Below are 13,569 nucleotides of genomic sequence, written 5' to 3' on the forward strand. Positions count from 1 at the left end.
TTATTTCTAAAGCTGGGTTACACAGAAGGGACGTAATTCAGAATAAAATGCCTATAGATGCATAAGAGTGCTGTAGCATTGGGTTGATGAGTAAGGACACAGTAATGGATAGAATGTGCACCACCATTCAGAGGTAGAGGAAAGGAGGGAGGTACAGGAAGCAGGCTTGTTCTTAATTGGTTGATGGCTCTGGGGATGTCTCCTTATCATTCTGAGTCATTTTCCTTATCCCTAAACCAAGGCATCAAAGCAGATAATCTTTCCTTGTTGAATACTTGAGGATAGGTTAGACCTCTAGATCAGACTCTTCATGCTCAACTAAGATGTCATACATTTTTTCATTAACAATTCCTTATTTTCTGCCTTCATTGCTAATGGCCAACACTCTATTTTGTGTTAGTTCTGTGAGTTGCACTAGTCTGTTCTTAAATTTTTATATCTTATTGGTTTAAACATTTGCTTTCTGCTCTCTCTCTCTGTCTCTCTCTGTCTCTGTCTCTCTCTCTCTGTATATCTCTCTTTCTCCCTCTCTCCTTCCCTCGCTCCCTCCCTCTGTGTGTGTGTGTGTGTGTGTGTGTGTGTGTGCTGCTTACTTGTGTGAAGTTTCCAGAGTAGGCAAAACTGGTTGACTATTGAGCCCCATGGATCTGCTTGTCTCTGCCTCACATGTAGAGATTATAAGCATGTGACACTCAGTTCATGCTAATGCATCTATGTGTATTCACTCATTTGTGTGCATATAGTCTTCAGTCTACAAGTCTGTGTCATAACACACTTGCTCTGCACTTGTTCTGCACATAGAACATATCCCTTCACCTGTCTACCTTGGTAAATGCTCAATTTGGTGACATCCTGGTATAGTTGGTTCATAGCACAGCTGAACTTCGAAAGAACTGCCCTTCATGACCTGTAACAATTCTGAGCAGCTCCACACTTTCGTGGAGCCAACATCTGGAGAAAAGAGATTTCTTCTCCAATAAATCCCTGGCCTTCTGATGGGCAAATTAAAGAAAGAAAGCACCCATTAGAGGTCCTCAAAGAAGAGTATTATGCTGTGCAAAGGTCAGGGGACATTTACACAGCTAGGAAGATCATGGAACGGAAGAAAAGCAGAGGACTGGTAGCAGCTTCTTATCTCTATTTATGACTCTTACTGGCAACAGCACCTCTGGTTGAAAAAAGCAAGGTGGGAAACTAAACTCTGAAAGAAGAACAAAAGACAACGGGAACATAACGTGTCATCCTGCATAAAGTCAACAATTTTGAAAGATTTCAGAGCTTGAAACAAGTTCCTAACCTGTGCTACACACTTCCTACCTTTAGATATCACAGCAAGTCTTTACTCCAAACCACACGTGGATGCTTAAACACCACCTAAATGACCTTCTCCCCAAAGAATTAAATTACCATTATAGCCTATTCCTCTATTAAAAATTAATGAATTCACTAGCTCCTAGGACTAAGGCCTTCATTTGTTTCTTAATGAAGAAAGCTTTGATCTTCAATTCTCCAAGGCTATGATTGTTTTTTATTCTTCAGTTCTCCTCATTAAATATAAATACCTCCATTCTCCAAGATACACCTGCAAAGCACTTAAAACACTCATTTGAACAATAGGAAACCTATTTTTGTCTCCTTGCTAAGAGCCCATTGTTAAAAGTTCTGCTGTACAAGAGAAGGCACTTTTCTCTGGCACCCAGGCACTGATATGGGTAGTAGAATACTGAAATTGAAGGTTTGCGGCTAATCACTATTTACAGAGTAAGCTCAAAGGGCAACTTCTCAGAGTGTAAGATCTGAGCCGCAATAAGAATTCTTCACATGTCATTAGCTGAAGGAGGAGGGACCATCCAAGCAGATGCCACAGTTTGATTTATTGAATATTTCAGGCTACATCCCTGGGATATAACATCAAGCGCCAGGAGTGACTCTCTCTGGCAACTGCCACAGCCCTAATAGCAAAAGGCAAATGAGCTCTTAGTGCACACTGAGAGATGTCTGGCAACAGCTAGAATTCCCCCATTCTGTCACTACAGCAAAGTGCCCTTAACCATGTCTTAAACATGGTATGTATTGCTAAAACAAGGAAGCTGTGACGCTTTTCTAAATAAATCAGTTATCAAAGCTTATTGCTAATTCAAGTATGTTCATTCAAGGTAACAGCTACACATGCATGCACACACGCACGCGCATTCCGCATTAGAATAATGCAATCCATTCTATTAAGTTACCATGTCCTGGTTACATAAAAGGCTGACTGAACAAACAGAGTGTGTTTCTTCTGTTGTGTGTTTAAGAAAGCCGAGAAAAGCTATTTCCAGAACCTCAGCATTCATATCCATTACTCATTGCTAGATAATCCAGGCTTTGATGATATGAAATTTGGAATAAGCAAAAACCCTAGCACTGTGATTGTCTGCCTAGAAGTCAATAAAAAAAAACTTGAACCTTGAAGTTTTCAGCCCACAGACCCTGCATACAGAATTTTGCAGTAAATCAGCAGCTGGAATGACAAAGCTTTACCAGCACTGTTATTACCCTTGACAAAGTTGGGGGTGGGGGGGAGTTCCCATTAGGAATCCTTTCTAATCCACAGCCTGGGGCTGACAGAGAAGGGAATTTTCTCAGTCTCCAGGGAGGGGAAGGAGATGCTGCTGCTAGTCACCAGTTTCTGCCAACACTCTCTTGGGGAAAAGCATGAGCTTTGACACTCAGGGTGGTTGCCAAGCGCTTTACCCACTGCCTGCCATCCTACCCATCACATCTCTGTGAGGAGAGCTTCGTAAGACAGGCAAAATATTCTAGAAAACAGAACATAGAACCCAGTGTGCACTGTCTTGGTATAAAGTTCAAATGCAAATACGTAATTGACTGAAAAAAAAACCATTTTCTTAATTTGGCCATGAAGTAAAAACATATGAATGCCCTCCTTTTGAGACAGAGAAAGGAATGAGTGGGGGGAAAAGGAAGGACCAGCTACAAGATTCTTCTGCCAAGATGATTGTTTTTCTCTGAGCATAAAGGCGATAATTTCAATTTTGGCTGAGATAGATTATTTCATAAGAACAGAAAAGACCCAACTGGTTGTCCCCAGATGTCACAAGATGATCCAACACTGGAGTGTGCTTCTCTTAAGACTTCTCCGAAGCAGCAGGAATGAAGAACAGGGTCATTCTCTGGATAGTTCAAATTCAGCACTTGACAGACAACAATTGAGCTCCCCAATGTCCTAACCTGCATAGCTATATACCCACCATACCTGGTTTATTTCCACCCTAGAAAGCTTAAGTATATAGAAAAAATAATGACATCAATAATTTTAATAGAATGTCAGTTCTAGCTACTTTGTTCCTCGTTAAAACCTGTGCATACATTGTGAGTGTGAACAGGAAAATCAAGAGGAACATCTATGTTCAGGAGTTGTTTACTTATTGCTGTGCACACCAATCACAAGCAGGGTCTGCAGTGCCATCTTAAATGTGTTCCATTCTCCCCCTCTCCCTTATCAAAAATGGAGGCTATCAAATTTCTGTCTTCAGCACGCACCCTCAGTTCTCATGAACACTCTCAGCTTGTGCCCTAGAAATGGCCACTGACAGTAGTCACTGTCCTCCCACGTCTCAGCTCACCTCTGTTCTCACTCTGTATATGGGCAGCAGAAATAATGTCTGCAGTGCCATTTTCCAAATAGAAAATTCTATCGTCCATGAGCTATAAGCATCGAACATCAAGCTAGACAAAGACTCCGGCTTCTGATGTCCCTGAGGTGATAGTGTCTTTGGCTACATTTCAGGAATTCAATTCTACTCAGAAGATATTTATAGAGGCTTGTCCTCATGCCAGCACTGCTCTCAGCTCCAGCAAAACAAAAGCAGCAGCAAGTGTGTTCCCGTTCAGAAGAGAGCATTGGCCAGCCAGGGTCCCCAGAACTGACTCTGTGGTACTATATGGGAAGCAAGTACAGAAATGTTAGGGCAAGAGCAACCTTGTGCCATGAGTGAGTAAACAAGAAATTGATTCCCCCAATGGACCACGTGGACTTAGTTATTCTGCACTCAATTCCTTGTTTACTCACTCATGGCACACTTTGACAGGGACCAACTTGGCTGTGTTTGGTCCTGGGGAGGTAGGTGTGAATGAGGACAATTTTGTTCCAAGCTCTCAGAAATCTCTTAGAAGTGTATAAGGATCAAACCACAACATGTAAGGTTAAGAGATCTAATAAAGACCCAAGAAATTGAGTCCTCAGAAACAAAACAAAGAATATCATCTGCTTGGGTGCCTCGGGAAAGGCATCCAGCTTCTGATGTCCCTGGGGTGATAGTGTCTTTGACAATTGTCACTCATGTAGATCTTAAAGTACTCGAAGACAAGGTGTGGGTCAGGTTCAAACCTGTGGGGCCATACTGGCATAATAGTCTGTGACATAAAGAGATAGGAGAATGGCTCTGCTTAGCTGCTTCTGAAATACAGGTGAAACCAGAAACCTCTTCAAGTAAAAAGAAAGACCATCATTAGCTGTAAAAACTGCAAATAAGCTAGATTCGGGACTTTGGGCATTTCTGGAGCTGTTAGAAAAATCCTCTCTGAAACCCAAACCAGGAGACTAATGAGTACAGATCTTAGAGGTGTCACAAGCCAGTGTCAGGAGAGAACCTGGTTTATGTGGCTGTCATAGCACCTAGGGTACCTCAGAAAAATGATTTAAGGTTTAATTCTCAGGGTGGCAGTTTGGTGTCAAATATTTGACTGATGAACTTTATAATGCTCAGCCTCCGTGTCAAGTGAAACACTCAAATGCCTTTTGAATTCCGAGCAAAGTGTGTCACTGCAGCAAGTCTCCGATACACTGTGCTTTAGGGGAAATGCAGCAGCTAGTGGTAAGACATATTTTGGGGTGGGGGAAAGTGGGGAGTTTCAAGCCTGTGTAGCAAGGAAGCAGGATTGCTCCTGGTGTTGACAGAACTGTGCTGTACTGCACCATAGCACAGAACGTGGGTTTGTAGAAAAGTAGGTGTCTAAGAACAGGTTCGCCCTCCAAACTTTGAAATTGTTGGTTACCTGCTGGTGTAGAAATCATGCAGCTGCAATGGCTTCAAGTTTCTCATCTCAGCCACAAAGATGCTTACTTCAAAGTCTCCCTTAACAAACTTAGAGCACATCATAAACTTGGGGTCAATTCAGCTGTGACAAAACATGCAAACCACTTACTACTGGAGTTATCTGCTTTCCCATCAGAAATTAATATTCGGCATCGATCTGGTCATAATTTCTAAGTACTCAGTACAGATATGCCCACCCCAAGTAAGAAGTCCTGCTTTGTGAATTAAGAAACAGAGTAAGAAGTCAAGGTCTGTTAGGTACTTCAAGATTCACAGCACAATACTTTGTGTTGTGAACTCTCAAACACCTGAGAGTAACACCCATAGTCAGCAAACACACCCCTTTAATCACAGCCGGCGGCTGATCACAGTGGATTCTCTGCTGAGCTTCCTTTCTGTCTCCTTGCCTTCAGGTCCTCCTCATATGGTTACCTTTCCTATCACCTGCCTCCCGATTGATTTTGTGCTCAACAGCCACAAACAGAGTCCAGTCCCTATGTCACCCTATCTGCCACCCTCCTATGCATTGGGCAAATGACCTCTTTATCATCCTCAAATCCATCATTTGTTGTCCGACTTTTGTTTTTATGTCCCAGCTAGCCACACAGTCTGTATTATTTTTCATTCTGCTTCCTAGGCATTGCCTGTGTTTCAAGACCAGGCTTTCCTATTTTAATTTTCTGAAAAAAAATGTTTAAGAATGCAACTAGAGATTTCAGATTTTCTGTATCTCAAGTTCGCTCCAATCAGCATCAGTACCATATTTATTTCACCGAGAAGAGCAAATGCCCACTATGCCAACAGATAATGTGCTTTATGTCTGAAGCTGAGAAGAGTTCTGTGAGCCAGAAGCCTTGCCCAAGCACCTCTCACTTACCTGGGATTCTTTGCACAATGCTTTGTATATAGTATTCATTTAATCTTCTACTGTTTAAGGGGGAGGGACTCTATTCCTTTTTTATTATTCCACAGCCAGTATCTATTCAAAGACACAGGTGAAATTTATAAAGATTAGTCTTTAATGTTGCTGATAGTAATGCTGCCTATAGAGCAAAGTAAAATAAAAATAGGATCAAAGATATGAAACTTCTGATTAAAGAAAATATTCTATTTTGAAATTCCTTGGTAGAGTAGGCCTAAGTATGAAAAAAATCATAACTCAAAATTGATGATGTAAGTAAAGGCATTTACAAAATGTTAGTGATTGACAAACACTGTGAGCCACTGTTGAGGACTGACACCCAAATAAGACTTTATTTTATGCTTACAATGCTTAAAGTCTGTTTGAAATTTATCCATGTAGCTGGTGAACCAAGTATTGAATTTGTGATATAAGGACCATATTCTGATCTGTATCTACTATAGAATATTTAAGGTCTTTTAATGAAATGTAAGATGGTAATCGCTAATAGTGTAAATATACAGTAGGAGACTGTAAATGCTGATAAAGAGATAAAAAACTCTCTGCATTTTAAATAAATAAGATTAGCAGATGCATTTGAACATGACTTTAGAGACAGATTTTACAAGTCAGAAGGTGGATGTGGAGATCTGAAATGCAGAACCCGCAACTATGAGAACATTGAGATGCTACTGAAAGCAGCAATCCAAACATAGGATAATTTCCTCCAGGCTTCAGAGCTTATAAAGGGGGACACTGTGGCACAGAAGACAAGGAAGTGATTAGAGAAAGACGAAGCTGACTAATTCCAGAAAAGCTTTCAGTTCAAGTTTCCTTATGAATTACATTGGTTAAACACTCTTTAAGGGCAGCAATGATGTTAGGCTATTCAGGAACGTCATGTAATAACACTGTCCAGGTTAAGATCATTGCATGAGGGTAGGTGGCTAGAGATGCTTGAGGGAAGAGTGGAGACCCATCATGGAAGCACAGCAAAAGTTAAGCCCTGGACTGTGGAAGTGTAGAAGAGCGGTCGGGTCAATGAGGGAGTTTCTGGCACACTTCACAGGTAGGCTTATCCTTGAACTCATTAGTATGTGCTTAATTAAGATTGCTTTTCTTGATTATAAGATACAGCCATACTTATACACACTTGCAAAAATTATTCATAATGCTATAAAGAAAAATAGAAACCACCTATATAGCTTTATGCACCATTTAACTATTAACTTCATCATACTAACTTCATACTAACTATTAACTTCAGCATACTATTAACTTCATCATGACTAACTACATTGTATTAACTTCCAGTGGTGACTGGAATCTTTCTTCTCCTTCAAACAAACAGTTACAAACATTAAAACATATAAAAGGCAAGGCATACACATAAGTTATTATTTTATATTACTTTTACATAATAATGTTTTAGACAGTCACTTTTGTTATCAAAAGTCAGTGGGAATACAAAGCAAATAAACACTTGATATACCACGATACTCAACTGAAATGGAGCCCACTGGTAGAGTACTTGCTAGTTAGTATAAGTGAGGCCTTGGGCATATGAAGAAACAAGTATTCCACAGTATTGATCAGATCAATTGATCAGATCAGATTTCCTTATCGTTAGAAATTATAATTCAGGTCCTTGAAAAACACAGGGTTTTGTTCAGGTTTTTGTTTGTTTGTTTGTATTTTGTTTTTTATTTTTTTGCTATTGAAAAGCATATTTGCACATAACAATTTATTTGGATGAAAACAGCTCTTTAAATGAATTATTAAGTCAGAAGAAAGATAATGTTGATAAAATAGAGATGAGCTTTGAGAAACAAAACCAAAATACTAGAGGAAGTATTTTACTGACACAGGGATTAGTATGACAGTGTATGTCTGCAAACTGCAGCAACATCTCTGGGAGCTAAAGAAGCTTAACTCAGAACACTAGCCGTGAGGATTCTGAAATGGTTTAGTGAAAACAGGAGCATGATCATATCTGGAACACAGGAATGTCGTGCTTGTGACAGTGATGGTAAGAGGCTTGTGTGAGGGCTCCTGCAGTAGTCCAGGGGTTACCAATAATCTGAATACAAGGTAGAAAAGGGTCCATGGTGGTTGGATCTCAATTCCTTAAGTAGTGGCTACATATTTCATAAATGCTACGGTCTATGCTATATTACAAAAAGTATAATTTTAAAACCTAATTCCAACAGGTTTTGAGTATTAAAAACAAAACAGAATATCCAAATCATGATGTTCATTCTGCTCAAGTTGTATGGAGAGGAGCAAAGGTCTGGGATTCAATCTCAGCATTCCCTGGAATAGCCATGGACATCCCTCTCTCACATAGCCATGGACATCCCTCTCTCACATAGCCATGGACATCCCTCTCTCACATAGCCATGGACATCCCTCTCTCACATAGCCATGGACATCCCTCTCTCACAGTGGGGAGCCATAGCACTGTGTGATCGCTAAAGTTTTTCTACCTAATCATGTCTGCATTCTACGTAAGACCAGTAGCAAAGGATAATTAGTTAGATTCTTCTTTTTACAAACAATAAAAGCAGCCATCCACATTTTCATTTAGAAGCTGAAGTCAATGACTCATGGCTCAACAGTGCAAGCTAAGCGGCATCGCAGCCGCAGCACTCAAGATGCCCTGGCTGGGCATCTCCCCTCCCGGCTGAGTACAAGACATGAGACTAGATGCTCAACCCCAATCATCCTAACTGTTTAGTGGGGATACAAAAAAGGAGCCTTCTCATCTCCTCGACTCCTAGAAAACCTGGCTTTCGCTTGATTTTACTCAGAGGCTCCATAACAACTTCATTTGAAGGCTTTTCCATTATTTTGATAAGTGTATGACATTATACAGTTATTACAACTAGGGCTGCAGGAAACATCACTAGATGAATATCACCATCTTCCATTAAATGGCAATTCTCTCAGTAATTTCCTTTCACTACATTTCAAGTCCTAAAGATTTTGCTTAATATGTCCTGCACAATCCCTGCAGGCTCAACCTGTGCAGAACCCAGGGATTGGGCGAGAGGGCACAAGGAATTGGAGGAGAAGGGCTTAATGGAGTGGCCACAAAGATATTAAAAACTAAATTGATTCCCCCCAACAGCTAGAATTATTTTAGAAAAAGATACATGTGCTCTGATCATATGTGACCTCGCTTATATAAATCACATGATAAAATAAGGGATTTACAATTTTAAAAATAAATAACTGGTGTATCAAACTCATGATTTAGCAATTAGAATTTATTTAATTAAGATAGAGGATATAGGATATATATATATATACACACACACATATACATATCTATTTCATCTCTGTATCTAATCTCTCTATATGTATGTATATGTACACACATTCATGTGTTCACATACACACACATATATTTGTGTATGAATGTGTGTGTGTGTGTATGTGTGTGTGTGTGTGTGTATGTGTTCGTGATAAGAGGAAAAGCTCACTGGGAAGTCTGCCTGAACTTCCCCTAGAATTTCTGCTGAGAGACAGAACACTGAGTGAGGCTGATGCCAGGTTTCTCTGTCAGCAAGGTGGTGGCTTTGCCATGAACTTGTTTTTGTTACAAGTCTTACTTAAGCACAGACTCTAGCAATCTTCCTTGACAATCTTTTCTTTAATAGCATTCTCTATGATTGTGGTAAACCACAGAGGAGGAGATCCAAGGAGTTCTCTGTCTTAATGCTCCAGGAATGTGGAACTCCTTCCCCAGGGTTTCTCGTCCACTCCATATCTGTCTCTTCTGCAGACTTCCTTTCTCTCTCAGCCTCCCTCCCACCTGCATGTGATTCCCCTAGATAAACCTTGCTTTCTTCTTTATTGTGGTTCAAATCTTTTATGTTAGTTATTTTCATGCTTATTGATTATGTTTCTTGAACAGATGGTCCATACCTTATTTCTTTTCCTAAACACCCTATCTCATAATCCCCCACCATCATCCCTGCTCAATAATTCACAAAATTCCATTGAATTATCGGAACCCAAGATAGTGTGGGTCACACTAAAGGACTGTCAAATTCTTGTAGGAACAGAACCTCCAATAAGGGTGTAGGAAAAGCCTTGCTCAGCCTTCTGTGCTGGACAGTGTCCTGCTAATGACTTCCTATCAAGTGGGACTCCAAAGAAGGAGGATCCATGAACACTTATTCCTCCTAATCCCTGCCAATGGCTTCTAAGGGCTTCACCACTTTTCTCATTATTATCTCTGCACCTGATTTGTACAGGACTATATAGCAAAATCATAGCAAGAGTGTTCTTTAGTGTAAATCCTTTAATTCAAATCTGTGGCCCAAGAGCATTGCAGTGGATGATAAGAACTACTGGAAGAGCTGGACTAAAGTCTTACCCAACTGGATAATGAATAGAATGCAGTCTCCAGGCAATCATAGCCAACCTGAGAGAGAAACGAGAAGAGCCACTTCTACAAAGGGTTTTGCAGCATAAAATATACCCACTTCCAAAGTCCAAACCTAGAAAATATAAGGTAAGGGTAAATCACATTAAAGGAATTCATCAGATCCAACAGCATGGTTGCTTCAGATGAATGGGGCAAACCCAACTTACTCATCCCGGTGCATCAAGGGGGATTGTTACTTCTCCTTTCCAGAGATAAATCAAAGATGGTCACAGGAATGAAAAAGAAAATGCAGGATATTTAGCATCATTACCATGTAGCGACAATGAGTGAGCATTTATCGCATATGTACCTATATACCACACTCGGGACAGTGAACCCAAGATAGACTCTTCCACAAGGACCTGAGTTATTTTTGTGGGAGACAGACAGTCGATTATAAATACTGGCCATTTTCAGTCTTAAAATGTGCTTCAAACAGCTAGATAGGATAATGCCAAGAGAGTGGCGGGGAGGGATTCCTTCAGCTAGAGTGGTCAAGACTGGCTTTTCTGAGAGAAGGAATGAAGACTTGAAGCAGCTGAGGAATGACCCATAAGAAATCGGATATAAAGGTGACACAGCAGGAACATCTGGGAGCCACATATCAGAGACATGTCACAAAAGAGGGAGAATAAATCAAGGCTTGGAAGGGTGCAGAGTAAAGGGTAAACTGGTGTCTATCCATGGGAAACAATGGAAGGTTCCAGGCAAGACCATTATATGTGGGTCAATATATAATCTTAAGAGTGTAGGAAGCACTTAAAATCAATGACTAGGCAATATCATCAGAAATAGAAATAAGAGATATATGTTGTTCAAAGTGAACTATGAAATGCTGTTACTATTTAGACATCACTATGAGGAACAATAAAGAAGGATAGACCAGTGTAATGGCAGAAAACTAGATCAGGGCAATACAAGTGAAGCTCAGATAACAATGTTTTGGAAACTACCAAAGAAGTAAGAGTGTCTGACAAATGCAGCTGAGATTCTCACAGAATCTGGCAGTCTAAAATCTTAAAGGTCGGATGAACCAATCATGAATCACCTGATGAGACAGTGCTTAAAAAAGAGGAAGACCATAGAAAAGGCCAAAGAGAGCATCACACTTTCCAGATGGTTTCATTGCCAATTACTTCCGTAGAGTCTAAACTCATAACTTAATGCATTTAACCTGAATAATATCTCAACAAGCGGTGATGGAATGGATTTGGGAGTTTACTGGGATGTAACCAAGTGGGGAGGGCCATGGAGCACATTGGCTAGATTAGAGTCTAAGAATGGAGCTCTTAAGACTGTGTTCCAAAAATCATTTCTTTCAACTTCTAAAAAGGTAATATTTAATACTACCTGCTCTCTACATAAATGCAATTAAGAAATGTGAATGATTACTTTATTACAATTAAGTTTAATGTCTAGACATACAATCTCATGATTATTCTTTGTCTTCATTCCTAACAAGAAACACAAATTTCTAAGCAAGCCCTCTGCCAAACCCCGGCTGTCCTGTGTCTGTGCCAAAAAAAAAACAAAAAACAAAAAAAAAACAAAAAACAAAACAAAACAAAAAAACAGACCAACAAACAGCTAAAACCCTTTTCCTGGATGATTCTAAACTGTTGACATTTAAAACTAACCATGACACCAGCTCAATAAATAATCTTCTTTCATGTGTGTGTGTTTATGAGGGGGTGGTGCTGTGTGTGGATGGGGGGTGGTGGGTGGGGTAGTGGTGTGGACTTGTGTCCATGACCATTCTTTTGGACTTAAGAGAAGGATATCAGATGTATTGCTTTTTTGTTCTCTACCTTATACTATGGAAAGGGTCTTTCACTAAACCTGGTGCTGTCCTATGCCCAGTAATCACGCTGCCTCTCCCATACATAGCATTGAAATTATATGCACAGGGCCAGGCCTGGTGTTTCCATGGGTTCTATGGATCCAGACAGAGGTCCTCATGCTTGCCCAATGAAATCTCTTATACATCTCCCCAGCCTCCAAGAAATACTCTCAATAGAGTTTTCCCCTTAAAACTTCAAACCTAAGCTTTTCCAATAAATAACTTAAAACATCAATTATGCAGCAGAAGTTATGTATGTCCAGGTTATATGCAACAGATACTTTTTCATGGGGTTTGGTAATTTTAGAAAAAATAAAAATAAAAGAATATTTTTACTCTTTTCTTCCTTTATGAGTTACTATTGGTCATCTTACTCTCAAGTCTCAGTACAGACATACAGGATCTCAACCCAGGGCACTACAAAGTGGTAGGAAGCTAAATGGCCAGGCAAGCCTGTTTGTAGCTCATTAAGACCATGAGTCTCTCAGCTCCTGGGGCCTGTCTGGGATCTGTCAACACCCTGAGTTGTATCATAACTATAAGGAAATGTTTTTAACTTAACTTTTGACCTTCAGTCTAATGAGTCTTCTAATTCTACCAGTTCAATCTGTTGAATAATTCAACAAACAGCATTCTGACCCAAGGCAATTTATGACATGGTGGTATTTTTGCTCTTAGATAAAGAGGAGGAAAAGCTGATTCTGCATTCCATTGCAGCTCAACATGCTGAAAACACCTGAATACATCCATTTTTTAATTCTTCCTGGGCAGAGTGAGCAGTTGATATGAAAAGCATAATGTTCCCAAACCGTTAGCTAACTTTAGTGGAACCTAAATAGCCCACAAAATGATTCCTTTTTCTTCTCTACTGCTTCTTCCATAAGGAAAAAGTTGTAAACTGGAGCTGTGTTTATGAGGGGGTATATTTTGTGCATGTTTGCAATTGCCAATCAGAAGATTTTAGAAGCCAGGGATAATTTATATTTTAGTCAATTTTCATGTGTTCTAGGGAAATACTTTATACATTAATCAAGGTTACCACAACCACACTTAACATTTGAATGGAAAAGAAATAAATAGAGAAGGGTCCAGAAATTAAAATTAGATTAGTGATATTTCTGGAAGCTTCAATTAAAATCTATGCAGAGAACCAACCACTAAAAGAGAAAGGAGGCATATTGAAACTATAGGCTTAAGGAAAATTATTTTCACTTTGCAAATTTAAGAATAGTAGCAATATGATAATCTATTCTGCAATCAGTGGAGAGGATTAAATCCATCAATGCTAAAT

At 39.7% G+C, this 13,569-nt stretch overlaps 1 protein-coding gene across 11 annotated transcripts in view; it reads right to left on the bottom strand.

Moving 5' to 3' along the window:
* The window catches only part of Fat3 (FAT atypical cadherin 3), a 591,431-nt gene that overhangs the window by 535,282 nt on the left and 42,580 nt on the right, over positions 1–13,569 (bottom strand). Inside the window, exon 1 of one of the 11 annotated variants that reach the window (XM_031346177.1) lies at positions 10,388–10,484. The exons of the other annotated variants lie outside the window; for them this stretch is intronic. The gene's annotated coding sequence lies outside the window, so the exon portion shown is untranslated. Of the gene's footprint in view, positions 1–10,387; positions 10,485–13,569 lie in introns of those variants that run through there. 11 annotated transcript variants of the gene reach the window in all.

Source organism: Mastomys coucha, unplaced genomic scaffold (assembly GCF_008632895.1).
Source record: "Mastomys coucha isolate ucsf_1 unplaced genomic scaffold, UCSF_Mcou_1 pScaffold23, whole genome shotgun sequence".
Taxonomy (NCBI): Eukaryota; Metazoa; Chordata; class Mammalia; order Rodentia; family Muridae; genus Mastomys; species Mastomys coucha.